This window comes from Rutilus rutilus, assembly GCF_951802725.1.
Source record: "Rutilus rutilus genome assembly, chromosome: 22".
Classification (NCBI taxonomy): Eukaryota; Metazoa; Chordata; class Actinopteri; order Cypriniformes; family Leuciscidae; genus Rutilus; species Rutilus rutilus.
Genome location: NC_140227.1, coordinates 28,159,751 through 28,175,558, shown reverse-complemented (window position 1 = coordinate 28,175,558; position 15,808 = coordinate 28,159,751). Strand labels below are relative to the sequence as shown.

Sequence of the window (15,808 nt, the reverse complement as noted above, 5' to 3'; positions counted from 1 at the left end):
GTATGCAGTATCACACTGTCTGATAACATCTCAGAGATGCTTCTCTAACGCCTTGCACAAGCAGAGGCGAGAAATACACACTCCCACCACTTACATACACACACAACCACTACACAAACCTACCTATGTTTTTGAACACTGCATGTGCAAACTTTCATATAATCACATAATTTAAGTCCACAGTAAAATGTACCTTTTCTCTAGTGAGATTCAATATTTCAGCCTGATATTGCCATGATGATCTCTAGTCGCTCTTCCAAACGCAAACTTTCAAGAAAGTGTTAAACTTTTACATTTAACCCTGAACCTGTAAAAAATGTGGTTCAACTGAGAGCTGATATTTGTCAGCTCATACGTACAGTGACATAAGTTGACAGATTTCTGGCAAAGGCGCTCTCCCCCACGCTTCCACTATATTAAATTGTTGTCTCTGCAAGTCGTAAATGATACATTTCTGTGATTCTACGTTAGTGGTGAGTCAACTGGGGATCTGAAGAGGAACTAAAAATGTTTTTCTCTTTCACTGAAAAGCTCAGGTGTCAGACAACATGATTAAAATTATTTGTCTAGGAATCTGACAGGATAGTAATTAGCAACGGCAATATTTCATCACCACAAACGTTCTTATGTTTGGGGTCTCATGGCAATGAAAAAAATAAACGTGTCAAACCATCTACATGTAAAAGTGATTTCATCTCTTACTTCCCCTTTCAACTCTTTAATAAGTTATTCTGAACTAATCAAAAGATATGATTAAGAAATATTATTTATCTCTCCGTTTATCACAAATTATGCGCATGCAGAAAAAGCATGGTAAAAATAGTCACAGGGTCTCAGTAGTTTTCTGAAATGCAAAACGGTCTATAATCTGAACTTGTTATTTTATTAAAGAGTTATGAAGAGAACTGGATTTCTAACTTAACTGAGTCTCTCAGACTACAAATAACAACACAACCGGTCGCCTCGCAAACCTCAAAATAACTGTCATTCAAGTTACCCAGTGTAATCTGTGGGCTGTTTGTTTGAGAATGAATTAATATATAACAATCCTTGATTAATTTGTAAAGAAACAAATCATGAGGCCACGGTAGTTTATTAAATTATCAACCCGCAGGAACACTACACTGTGTTTTCAAAGTTCACAGCAGAAACCGGTGCAGTTCATGCAAATAACTGCGGGATTATTTCCTGGTCACATTCATTACGACTGAAAGCGCCCTTACTGTATTAGAATGACAGTTTATCCAACTGAGAGATAGAGCATAGCCAGACATTTGTGTTTTACACATGACAAACAAACAAATGAAGCCCACACAAATCTGTTGACAATATTTGCACTGACGTTATTATTCAGATAAATGTAAATGATTAAACTGAATAGCATATGTTATATTTAGTTTGGCTTATTTATAGTGTGAAGACAATCAATGTACTTTTACATATATTAAAAGCAATCTGAAGGAAATAAAAATGTTCAGAAATTAATTATACAGCTGTATGCAATTTAAAGTGAAAACTCATGATTTGGTGGTGTATTACTTCTAGGTTACCAGAAAATGTTCTTGAAAATTTTTAACTAACTGGAAGTCATTTTTACTATATTGTCCAAATCCTAGAAACTACAGTCTGAAGCCATGGGAATCTTTCTATTACCAGAACAAGATTTGAACAGCGCATGCATGTTTGCTTTTCCTCATCTCCTTTCAATTTTCATTTCATTCAACATAATTCTTCCCCTAATTTAAACAATTATACATCCAGGGCAATAAATCCACCCTGCAATTTGCCCCTCAAGCTCTTATGTGAAACCCTTTGTTTAAGCTCACACCCAAACCAGCATATTCAGTCTAAATCAAAGTCATGTTCAAGCTTGCATCACAAAAAAAAGTTAACCTTTTGTAACTTTTTAATAAACCTTTAGAAATTGGTGCAGAACAATCCCACATGCTAAATTAGTTTCAAAAGTCCAGCCACAGCCTAAAGGATCAAACCGGTTTGGTGAAAAAAAAAAAAAAAAAAATGAATATGTATTATATTATATTGTGTTATATTGTGTTATATTATACAATTAAATTAAAGTTGACATTATTAACTAAATAAATTTAAAACTTGTATTTGGCACAAAGCAATGCTGCAACATAAATGTGCCCCCAGAATGAAATACAGATGCAAAGAAAAATATCGTTTTACCATTGTTAAAATATTGTTTATAAACTAAAAGCGCTAAAGCGCAATAAAAAAAAATAAAAACATGTAAAAGCATGCAAAACTTAATGCAAAACAACTGAACACAAAAAAAGCAAAGTTGCACAGCAAGTCTTACCTAAAGTGGCTGAGTTCACCGTTATGACAAAAGCCAGAGAGTGATGCTCGTTTTGATGGGCGGCTGTCAGATTGTCAGATTGCTGAAATGTTCTCTGTTCTAATGTTCTAATGGAGGCCTGGTTAATTTCCGCTGTGGGTCTGAGCTCATCTCATGGTAAAGAGAGAGGGTAGGTGGAACACAATCTGGAGGTTTTTTGGGAACACGTAGGCGAAGAGTGAAAGTCTCATGGCACTTTCCAGTTGACACCCCTCACGTGCGGAAAGCCATTTTACCATTTCGGACAAGACAATCTGCCATTAGGGATTATTTATAGAAGGTTTCTATGTTCTCAAGTGCTAAGACTTAATATAGTCCAATGTAGTAAACATTTAAGACACAGCGACAAAACGTGCACACTTTTAGAGCTTCCAACATTCGCATTGCTTAGAAACAGTGATTGAAAACTTTAAATTCAAAGTTTTGTAAATAAAAAGGAAGCCATTTTGGACAAGATAACAAGACAGCAGGTCTTCAGCGTTCCATCACTTTGCAGCAACAAAAGCCAGTTGGAATTTTCCAATCGAACAAAGTTTTACAGACAAAATTACGTTCCATATTTCTGTTCCACATACAGTGAGCACAAGCGTCTGAACAGAACGCAGTCAGTGAGCTGCTCTCAAAGAGTCAAAGCGTGAAGATGATTTGATGGACAGCCGCAATGATCGAACGCATTTATCAGCGCGAGCTTCTTTGGCCTGCTCTGTTTGATTTCATTGATGTTGTGGCGAGCCCTGAAAAACTCTCTAAACAAGCTATTGTCGTCTCTCTCTCATCAAACCCCGGCTCAATAGGACACGTGAAACAATGCAGACCCGAACAGAAGAGGTCAAAGTTTGACTAACAGAAAGAATAGACTTTTGTTCATCCTCCTGTCCCAGCTAAACTCTCTACCCTATGGGAAATAACGTCACGAAGTTGTCCGTCCATCGATAATGCAAAGGATTCAGCAGAAGTTCTCAGGACAACTTTTCAAACTGTTCCTGAATTTATACTTCTCAACTTCAGTCTGCGTCGTGTGACTGGCTGGCTTTGGCTCAACGCTGACAAACGTGGCATCGGCAGAGGTTACATTTAATGGAGTCCTCCAGCTGAAAATATGAGATGACAAAGAAATACTATGGTAAGTGTATATTTAGAGCTTTATAAAGACAAAACAGTTGTGTCAGCCTCGAGATTATTTTTTTATATATATATATATATTGGCCAGGCCAATTAATTGGAAAAGGACAATATTTGGGCACTAATATCTAACAATAATTGCATTCATTGGAAAGGTCAACAGCTTTGTCAATGGATAAACAACTTCAGACTCATTTAATGAATCACAAGTAAAATAAGTGTTTGTATTCTTGTCTTTTCAACTTTTCCCATCAAAATTGTGTAACAATAACAACCATACTGCGATCTAGGTATCGGTCACTGGAAACCCCCTATCAGTCAACCACTAAAAGCATTGCATTTTCAGTGTGCTTGCCATCTAAAGTGCTGCAATGTAAATTTCAGCCTTGACAGTCAGATAAAAACACAACAGAGTTGGTATAAATCAGCTTGAGAAGTGATCCGGGCTCAAGACTTCGCAGAGACCGGATGTATAGACCCGCTGACAGCTAAAGAGAACCACCACTGGTTTCCTGACCTCTCAAACTGAGTACAAATATACAAAGACATGGATAAGAATGGAGGTGAAACAGAGAGGGACGCAAAGAAGGAAAATAAGGCATAGCGTAAACATAAGATGGCTAGAAATGAGGGGAAAAGCAAAAGGTCAGAGACTCCCTGCTGACAGGCAGCATTGTGCGCAGTCGGCCACTGTGAAGCCAAACACTCGAGACCACTTCGCCAACTTCCCCTTTAATGATCTGTCGACATGCCCGTCCCAATGGAGGTGCACAACTCAGGTGCTGGATGTTCTTGTTCTTGTCTGCACTCGCACGACAGGCTTATTTAACCTTGCACACACACACACACACACACACACACACAACAGGGGCAATAAATGTCTACTTAGAACTCATTATCAAAGTTTTACACATATTCTGCGATTGCGCCACAATCGGTCTGCCCTGAGGAGTTTTGCTTTCTGGTTATTCCGGAAGGCTGATATTCTTCAACATAGAGATGAACAGAAAATCTGTCAGACCTGTCGGCTGCCTGAATAGCAACTCTTAGCAGGTGGCAATACAATAAAAACAAAGAACATAGAAACAAAGAAAAAAGTTGATTAAAATGCATTGAAAGCAGATGCAGTCATCTTCATCTGATGTACAGTGATAGACTGATATATTGGTTAGGCCAATTATCAGCTTATTTTTATTAATATAAAAATAAGCAAATGCTAAATTAAACGTATATAAAATATTATATTATTATATAAAATATTATATATATATATATATAGATAGATAGTGTAAGATATGTTCATTTAAGTTCATATTTTTTGTGAATCTTATTTGCTGTCATTAAACTGTACAATTGTATAATAACATCTGCCTACTGCTATTTCGAAATCGACATCTACCACTGAAAGGCCCATATCGGTCAACCACTAATAATGTGAGCTGCAAATTTATTTTATTTCCTTCATTAGGGGCTAAAAAGCACCTACAAGTTCTTGGTTAATTGTTTATGCACTTTTAAGCACATGAATCCCTATTAGACCTACGAATCACTATTCACAGGTCACTTTAAGAAGAGTAAAACACAATAAAAAAAAATAAAAAAAAAGTTCTAGTGTGAGCTCATCTCAAAATGAAATAGGCTAAAACTATAAACATAATTAGGACATGTGCATAGGAAATACATTCAAAACCCATTCAATTTCCTATTAAACCATACGTGTAAAAGTTCATGTCAAACTGAGCAGGAACTTCAATGAAACAAAACAACTACGAACTGCTTCTTAACATATAATAATTTGCTGTAATGCCCTTAAGATGAAATATATTTTCAGCTCACATTAAAAGTTAAAATACGGTCATCATTTATTCACCCTCAAGTTGTTCCAAACCTGTGTGAGTTTATATCTTCTGTTGAACACAAAAGAAGATATTTTGAAGAATGTTGATAACCAGACAAGCCATTGAATTCCATAGTAATTACCACAGCATAAAAATATCTTCTCTTGTGTTCAACAAAAAAAAAGAAACTCATACAGGTTTGGAACAACTTGAGGGTGAGATAATTATGACAAAATTTAATTTTTGGGTGGACTATCCCTTTAATTATTCACGGAGTACGCACTGAAAGCAGGTTGTCATTTCCCATCCAACCGTATGCACAAACATGCTGTCCTGAAACACCACAGGACAGTTGCAGGTGGAGAAACGAGTTCGTTTGATGAGAGAAAAAAATGGTTAAAGTGAGATTTGTTTACTCTACGGGTTCTGGGACATTTTGACCTGACGGATGCGTAAAACTCTGGCCAAGGTAATTCAAGTAGATGATAGCGTCACAATTCTCGTCCAAATGAACTATTTCTGATGGTTTTTGCATACCTCACTACAAACGGACTAAAACGTGTCAAACACTCGTGCGTAAAGTTTCAAACAAAGCGCCATTCGCCCCACTTACCAACTCCGAAAGAACTGTGCGCTGCGCGTTGCGCTCCCCAAACTTTATTCCTCCAGTCTTTCCGTAGTCTCTGGGCCCGCAGAATCGATAACGCCGCATGCAAAATGTGGTTTCCCCTCGTGTCAATGAATAATACGCCTCTGTCTATCAACGGCTCACAGCAAAACCTGAGACTCCAAGCGTACAGCTGATGAATACGTCGCACTCTCTCCGATCCAGCCTCCCTTCACTCCACACTGACTTTCTGGTGTTCAGTTTCCAACATTCTCGGTCCTGCTGCCTGTCATTCACCTCCCTCTTAAAGGGAAAGCTCTTCTCTCTGGGTTTCCCTTTGGTAGAAGAAAAAACGCTGGATTCCTTGAAGGGGGAAAGGGAGATGCTCAGTCCATGAGTACCTGCTGTTTCAAGTTCAGCTTTAATGTGATTTTATCCTTTGCAAACGTATCTTAAATGCGCACAATAACGAAAAAAATCCCCAAAATGCACAAAATAACGAAAAAATCCATTTGGGCGGGGGGAAACATAATAACATGGTTTTTGTTTTGTTTTTATTACATTTTTTATTTCAGTCAAAAAACCACAATATGGCTTTAGTGCTTTTTTGGGGGGGTCAGTTTTCAAGCCAAACTAACCCGTTTTGATGGTTTGCAATGGCATGAGAGTGAGTAATTGGACATTTTTGGAGTGAATCGACACTTTAAATGCTGAATTTATTGATTTATGTTGAGTGTCATCTAAATAATTGAGGGGAAAACATTTCATTAGTCCAAATATTTAATTCCGAAAAAAATAAAAATAATATCACGTGGATTAAAAAAAATATATATATATTTTTTAAAACAAGTGTGAAATGTATTATTATGACACAAAACCATAATACGGATATAAATGATCGGAACTTTAAAAGCCAAAAGTAACTAGTTTTGATGATTTGCAATGACATGAGAATGAGTAATTGGTAATTTTTGAGGTGAATCATGCAAAATATATTGAGGTATGTTGTGTGTCATCTAAGAAATTGAGGGGAAAACATTTAATTAGTAATTCCAAAAAAGCTTTAATATATTATGTGGGAAATAATGTACAATTTTTATTTATTTATTAAAACAAGTGTGCAATGTGTTTTGACAGAAAAATAGTTGTGTGCCATATCCATGCTTGCTAAAGCTGTAAATCCTGACACATAATACTTAAACATTTTGAGCAAACCCTCAATTAAGACCTTTCCAACAGCAGCGTCATTGTAGTAAAGTTCTCTGTAACGAGGGGCTCCATCACAGTCACCCCACTTGTGACATTTGCACGGGGGGCCGTTAGCCAATCTGAGTTCTTCAAAGCGTTCCAGACCTGCGTTTTTATGTCTCTTTCTGTCTCTTTTTCCCCCCAGCGCACGCACAACTAGCCATCGCAGCGCAGGGGTGAGAGCGCAAAGCCGATGTGCCATTTCTAATCCCCTCTGTTCCTGCCTTTGTGTAGTGGCCCAGCAGGAAGTAGGAGCTGGGCAGACAACAATTAACAAAAGAGCTGTGAAGAATACAATTAGCCATCAATAGGAAACCACAGGCCTTTGTGCCTGTTTCCATGGAGATGCTTGACTACCACTATTCCAGGATTACAGAACCTTACCCCCCCTCCGCAACACCACCACTTCTTCAGTGTTTTTTTCCACTCCGTCTTTCTTTAACCCTCTCCATCCTTCTTTTCTTCCTCTGCCTTTTATATCCACCTCTCTTTCTTTATTTCCATGTCACTCTCTTGTCACTAAGTAACTCTGGGGGCTTTAGACGAACGCTCGCACCTTTGTTCTGCTCGGAGCTTTTCAGGTCTTCTACCTTTGTGTCCCCCGCTGGGCTGAGGTGAAGGTGGCGAATTTTTTTTTTTTCATTACTCTCTCCCATTTTCTTCATTTGTCCAAAGGATTATCCAGAATGAAGCTTTGTACGGGGTTGAGAAAGACCTGAGCTGATGAACGCCGCCTCAGTGTTCTAGCCCTTGTGAAAAGGGTTCATGAAAAAGAAGTCTTTATTGTCCATCTGGGCACTGTACGTTTCAGCATGGACCCTGCACCCTTTGTCCTGGAGTCCATAGTGTTTATTAGTGATTCATGCTGTTGTTTATCAAAGATAAAGAGTTTTTTGTTCTAAAAACGTGTTACAAAGATTCCATTTTCGGTGTGGGAACGGTGGGATTCCAAAAACGTTCTTCTAGCGTTCCATTTACGAATCAGAACAAATTTCTGCTAAATCGTTCAAAAACATTCTATTTATCATTCAGAATTTAAATTGAACCCAACTGTTTATTTTTAAAACAGTTTAAAAAGAAATGAATTCTGCTCGGGTTTTATGCATAATGTTTAAAACGTTCAAGCAATGTTGCGCTAAGAACGTGAGAATTTTAATAAAAGATCATAAAGGTTTTCCACAAACTCTGTAAAAAGTGATCAGTTGACAACTTAAAAAAGTGAATAAACTCATTGTCTTAAAATTAGGTAAATAAACTTAATGCATAATTAAAAAAAAAAAGTTATGAGGAAGTTTATTTACTTAATTTTAAGGCAACAGGTTTCCTCGCTTTTTTAAAGTTAAGCCAACTGAGCACTTTTTAAAGTGAATATTCTTTTAAGAATGTTTGTTTCAAACAGTAGCAAAACCTTTAAGAAAAAAAAATACTCTAAGAAAGTACTTCTGAATGAATGAGAAGTTACTTCTGAATGAGTTTAATGACACTATAGACCATTACCATTTTTTATATTTAAACGGGGAAAAATCTAAGATACCGTGAGTAAATTATGGAGTGCCACAAGGATCCGTGTTAGGCCCTCTGTTATTTTCAATATATATGCTGCCACTTGTAAATATTATAAGAAAACATGGAATTAGTTTTCACTGTTATGCCGACTCATCATAAAGATCATAAAGATTTTCCATAATTATTCTTTTAAGAACGTTTGTTTCTAACAGTCAAGAAAGTACTTGAACGTAAAACTCGAGTTTAATGACATAATAATTTAGTATCTCTATTGTGATGTTTATTTCAGCCACAGTAACGTGACAATAAATGTTCAAGGAGAAGTGTGTAATTTCTGCGCCATTAGCATCACCAAATAAAATATAAATTGAAGTAAAGTAAAACAAAAATATAATAATTGTTTCTAAACAGGTTTCCCATACAGACTGGGATGCTCAAACAAACACAGCAATGTTTCAGTGTTTTTTTTTTAAGGAATCAACCTATGAATGGTTTACTTGTGTACTCGCACAGAGTATGTTTCTGGACGTTGCTGGAACGCTCCCTATGAGCTCCCGATGTCAGGACAGGCCTTTGTGCATCAAAAGATTGGCGAACGCAAACAAGCATTTCTGCAAAATCGTGGCATTTACAAATGCAAATGACTCCATAGAATGAAGACGTTAATTCAGTCTTTTGGAACACGACCAAACGTTCTTTAGACCCCTTGTCTTCATTATAACACAGCCTGCCTGTCAGGCCTGTAAGAATCACTTGGTATTCTCCGCGCTACACACTATGGCAATTAGGCAATCATTGTGACTAATAAGAATAATCTCACATTGTGGTTGCAAAAATGGCATACATTATAAAAAGAACTTTGGGAGCGGATATGCCTGTTTTCTGTCTTCCTGTTTGCTTGTGCTTGCTGTGCTGTTTTACCCCCCCCAACTCGCCTATTGAAGATCTTTATCTTTATCAACACATGCAAGGGTGTCTCATTTAAAGCATTATTAAAAATTTGATTCATTTTCTTTGTTTTCCCACTATGAACGATTATCTATGTAGATATTTTGTTTAAGATACAAACATGTTTTTTTGTGCTTGATTTCACTACATGTGAATGATTAACTGATTAGAAGATGCTGATTTCAGCAGTACACTGTTTTACCACAGTATTTCAGTAATGTTATCAGGTCGGTGTCGGGAACATTCAGAATGCATATTTTGTTCATGTAAAAAAATGCTTTGTTAATGAGACAAAACATATTGAAATGATTCATTTAAGTTCCCAATGAGTGATTTACTTTTGAACCTTAGACATTTTATGGATTATCTAGGCCACCAAACCAATCGTGCTTGTTCAGTGTGGCGGGAGTGTGGAATTGTGGGAGAACGACATAAACCACCATGATCATTTCACCATGATTATTTTCCTGTGCAACTGCTATCTGCGCCATTTACTCTCCAACCAAAATGGCATTTTGTCTATGTATGCACTTCGCAAAAACCAACGTGTCCTCATAAAAAAAGTGCACAAAATGTTGATGGGGAAATAATACTGAGCCAGATAGTCGCTCAAACCGCATGGGAGGGAACCAGGGTGATATAGAACAGCAAACATGACAGTTACTCGTCTAAAAACACATGCGATAAGGTCAAGCGTATTATTTCTGAGAATTATCGGAAAGCCGCAACCCATTCCGATTTCTTTTTCGTTGATATCAGGCAACAAACGTGTTTGTTTGTGTGAAACAGGCTGCAAAACATTCCTTTTTGACCGCAAACGCTCTGTGAAATCACAAGAATCAGGTCTGCACAACCTAATTGAGGTAAAAGCAATAGCAAAAAAGCAGCAGGTGGTTTGAGAACCAAAATATTTGAGTGGCAAGTTAGGCCTTGTTTATTTTCAGGCCAATTACCAGCTTTTTGTGCAACTTGGCTTTCATCAAATATCTCGCACCTGAACAAAATGGGCTGAGAGGCACCAAACAAGTTTATCTGATGGTGCTTTCAGGCTTTCGGCATTTCAATGTGCCAGAATTCTCTCTCCAAACTGAAGGATATGGGCGAAGGGCATTAACCTCGCCTGTTTCATGTCTGCTTGTTTGGATCTCACATTGTACAATGAAAAACTCTACAGAAATGAGCATCACAGCCCTGCTAGAGCACTAAAGCAAAATACACAATTAATTACAAAAAGGAGTATGTATGACAGAAAAGATATTGCGCATGTAAATATCGCCATCTCCTCATATAATGCAAACAAGCTGCAAAGAGGCCGTTGACAAAATACTTTGCATTTAAAATTTGATTAGAATAGTTCATGTACCAGTGAGAATTCTGTTATTATTTATTCACCCTCATGCTGTTGCAAACCTGTATTCTATCATTTTTTCTGTGAGATTTAAAATAAAACGATATATATATATATAATTTTTGGAGCTTTACATACATTTACATGAATGCGTTTGGTAGACACTTTTATCGAAAGCAACTGACATCAGTTCATGCATTCCCTGGGAACCTTGTCGTCATTCGCACCATGCTTTACTATTTGAGCTAATGTGAGCTAAAAACAATCTTTTAAACTTGTGTGCTTTCATCTGGCAATCAGTTATATCAAACTTGCTATGGTGCTTCAAATTGTATCTGTTTTCCGCACAAATCAATATGGTTTCAAAAGATTTGAGATGTAGTGCACAAGTCATATAGACTATTATTCTTTTATTATTCATTTTTGGAGCTTGACATACATTTGCGTTTATGCATTTCGTAGATGCACTATCCAAATCAAATGACAATACATTCAAGCATTTCTTTTTCTTCCAAGGAATCGAACCCATGGCCTTGGCATATGCTCTACCGTTTGAGCTTCATGAGTGCAGGACAGATAATGAGCTGAAACCAATCTTTTAAATTGGCATGCTTGTATCCGGAATCAGTGATATCAAAGTTGGTGCTTCAAACTTTTCCACTTACAATAGGGCTTCAGAATATGTGAGATGTAGCGCACAAGATGCATGGACTGTTTTTGCACAACTTTTATGATGTGTTTTGATATTTTTGGAGCTTGACAGACATGCTTTTATCCACACACACACACACACACACACACACACACACAAAAAAAGGTATTGCATTTAAGTGTTTATTTTTTCAGTGCATGCATTCCCTGGGTATTGAACCCATGACCCATGAGATTCTTTATAAACTCCTTGCTTCTGTGTCATTTAAAAAAAGAAAAAATTGGTTTGGAACAAAATTGCATTTTAAACCACAATGCAAGCCTAGATCAAGACCATAGGTGTGTTCCATTCACCTGCTGTATTTCACAATCTTAAGTGAGATTCCAATCCGAAGGGAGCAAACATTTTAATTTTGAAGGGCAGTGCGAATGGCATAGGGGATAAGGGAACATCGATACATCACTTCACAGGAAGTGGAACTGTCATTGCGGCCTACATAATGTGTTTTGTATATGTATTTTAAATTTGAAAGTAAATTATGATGTCTATTTATGTTATCATTATCTGAGTGACCCCGTCGTTGCTTTTCTTTGATGACGTTGCAGCAGGGCGCTCCAAATGTCAGTTCACTTCAACGTATAATGTTCAGGGAGTGAACACTGCATAGGGAACCTGTAAATTGGAGCACACCTCATGATGCCCACCAGGCCCGCAAACTGCACTAGTGGCAAGCACACACACACACACACACACACACACGTAATGCATGTCTAATTGGCATCGCATTCAAGTCTGCCAAGAGATTCCAGCTCTGGCTATTTCCAATTTGCCGTGGTAAACCCAGGTGACAAGGCACAAGTTATGCCCCACTCCCCCCTTTCCTCCGCTCAGAGGCCTGTCTGCTCCAAAACCACCCACATTTCTACTTTAGCGCTTGTGCAAAAAAAACAAACAGTAGCGAGAATAAAGGGCCGGCTCACGGCAGGGGCTGAAGGGAATATTGGCAGTGCCGCACACAAAGGCGGCCCTGAAAATAGCCCCCTAGCACAATGAAACCTGCCACTCTGTCTATGAGATAATGTCTAATTGAAAACAGTGCCGCCATTGTGTCGCTGTCACCGGCCTATTGTCCAAAGCCTACCCCCCCTCCTTCTCCGCACACACTTTTTTTTCCATTGACGCGGCGCGATTGTTCCCTGCCATTGTGGCACCCGCACCCCTCACTCTCTCTCTCTGTATTGTTATAATTTCATTACTCGTTTGTTTTTTGTTCCACATCTCCTTTTGCTCCCCTGCAGGTCTTTTGTTCGGTACATTTAGGCACTTCATATTGAATTGCCAACACTATGTGTGTGTGTGTGCGTGCAAAAGTCTTTGATTTAAAAAAAAAAAAAAAAACCTGCCATGAAAGGGGGAAAAGTGACCAATTTTAGCAAACATAAGTGAGAAGTTTAGAGAGTGAGAGTTAGTTGTTTACTACAGAAAGTGCAGCAACAAATTATATTCCATAAATGCACTAAATTACATAAGTGTCACTTTGTACTGTGTTTGTTTAGGGTCATTTTAAAACCGGTGCCTGTCGGGTCCCTCATTAACATATGTGCGAATGATGACTTTAACAATGGCTAGTTGATGCCAAGTTTCACTATGTGTCAGAAGGCATCATAAAAAAAATCCCTTTTTTCCCTCTCGTTTGTTTGTTTTGCATTTATTTTCCTAATAAGGATTTGAACTAAAAAGGAATATACAGAAATAAAAGCAAGTATCATGTCCCAAACATATAGGCCTATATATTTATATAACTATTTCTTTTTTTTTTTTTTTACTTAAATAACTCACTTTGCATTTTTATTACCTTGAGTTCAGTTAATAATGTTTCATTAAAATTAAATTTTTTTAAATTAAATTATCTAATTATAAATATTTTTAAAATCAGAATGTTTATGGAATGGAAAGGAACCTTTTTCTTTGAATCACAATTACTGCTAAGAACATGCTATCGCTTTCACGTTATCTGTTTTACACTCGCTGAGAAGATTACATTGAACAGTTCACTGCAAACTTCACCCATTCACCAGCCCTCCCTTGATGCCCTCTATCATCACTGATGATCTGATGATGATGATGATACATCGAAATGTCCAAAGCTTGTTCATTATTTATTTGCACAAAGCCTGGCCTGATTTGGACCCTTTTTCTCTTACGCTCAAAGTCTGGACCTTTGCCCAACGGTGCCACGTTCATTTCAGCCAAAGTGAGTCACAATGAAAAATGCTACAAATGTTTCCTTGGGTGAAAACGAGAAACAAAAGCCCTTATCGGACTTGCATATTATTGTATGTGTTAATAGGAGAAAAATGGAGGTATTATGCATTACGAGCAGACTGTTAAAACAAGATAAGCAACATGTTCACAGGTCACTGCCTGTGCGCTCAGAGAATGCTTTGGTGGAGTGTCACCTTCGTGTAAACAGCGTTTGCAGCGAGGTTTTTTTGTTGTTGTTGCCCATATAACGAGGAAGGTCTTTTTTTTTTCTTTTTTTCTGAAGGTTATACGTCAACAACCTACAAGTCTTTGATAAATAGGATTATGAAATATGTTTTAAAATAATATATGAAGTTATTAAAAATAAATTGTTTTGATAAATTTAAAGTAATAAAATATCTCTTGGTATGAAGTAAAAAATTGTCTAATATTTTTAAGAGACTTACTGACCTTTTTCACATTTCTGGGGGTTTAAATTATATCATTTTCAGTTTAATATATATATATATATATATATATATATATATATATATATACACTATATACACTATATATATACTTCTATATATATAGAAGTGAACTTCTAAAACAAGTTCACTTAATTATTTCAATAACTGATCTCCGGCCTTATCAAATCATTATCTTGAAACGGAAACAGACTGGTTTTTCAGAAATATAAGTGCCTTTTCTCATGCATCTTTTTTTTTAAATTACAACAAATTTATTTACAGAGAATCCACTTTCCCAGGTTTACGATTCTTGTTTGAGCTATTTGAGTCTTTACATGAAGTATTTTCATCCTCGGTTCAGAACAATGAAAACAAACAGGCCATCACTCTTTCTAGACAGAGAGGATGGCAGTCAGATAAATTACCCGAAGTCTTTTTAAAATCACTTTTTAATGTGAAAGCATCTCCTGTTTGGATCCGCACGCAGACACTATCCTTACAGTGGACAAAAACAACATCAGTGCACAAACATGTGAGTGAACCAGACATCAGGGATGATGGCGATGGATGTTGAGGGCAACGAAAGCATTCAGTCTGAACCTGTCTGGACGGAGCCGAGGTAGGAGACAGGTCAGATCGGGGGAAGGGAGAACAAAGGACACGCTCACAACAATCACTCCCGCTGGAACAGGAAGGCCCCTCGGGAGCTCCCGGATGCCAATCTGACCTGGGCAGTGTTTCCGACGGCTAAACCCAGCAAGGGTCGACCTGCCTGCAAAGCCTTTTGCTTGGTTTCCCATAGCCGGATGGTCACGGCAGAAACGGACTGTCTGTTTGGTTTTTGCCTGGGGTGAGAGGAAAGGAAGTCCCTATGTAGGATGGGATTTGCATAATATAAGGAAACTGTGAGTCATTAAGTGTAGAAGTGTGCTTGGAAGAGTATGACCGGAAAACCACAGTGGCCACATCACCTCTAGAGATCTAAAATTACAAATTATTTTACGTGTCACTCTGGAAATCTAGCACAATGGATTGTGGGATACAGTATTCTTTGCCATGCTGGCCTTTTTGTACTGCACCTTTGTTATTTTAGATATACTGTTATATATTTTTTATATAAGTTTGAGTTTGAATTAGATTATATATATATATATATATATTCAATTCAAGTCATTTTGACTATTACATATCTATATAGTATTTTTTTTATTTTAGTACGTCAAGTTAAACTAAAAGAAATAGAGAAATTTTGCCTGGGTAACAAGCTTTAAAAAAATCTATTTAATTTTTTTCATATACACCAAAAAAATTACAAACTGTGCACACTATGCACACTATAATGCAGATACATTAAGAGTAGGCCTATGCAATTCCAAACAAGAACAAATAGTTAGGGTTGTATTTTTATCCATTGGGATTTGATTGTGAAAAGGCCTAAGACATCAGCTGAAAAGGAAAGTCAT

General features: G+C 37.3%; 1 protein-coding gene across 4 annotated transcripts in view; it reads right to left on the bottom strand.

The window, feature by feature from the left end:
- The window catches only part of sox13 (SRY-box transcription factor 13), a 28,084-nt gene extending 21,842 nt beyond the window's left edge, over positions 1-6,242 (bottom strand). For 2 of the 4 annotated variants that reach the window (XM_084394446.1, XM_084394448.1), the window contains exon 1: positions 2,324-2,452. The gene's annotated coding sequence lies outside the window, so the exon portion shown is untranslated. Of the gene's footprint in view, positions 1-2,323; positions 2,453-5,935 lie in introns of those variants that run through there. The other 2 variants (XM_084394445.1, XM_084394447.1) reach the window with 2 other exon arrangements.
- Between the last annotated feature and the right edge of the window lie 9,566 nt (positions 6,243-15,808).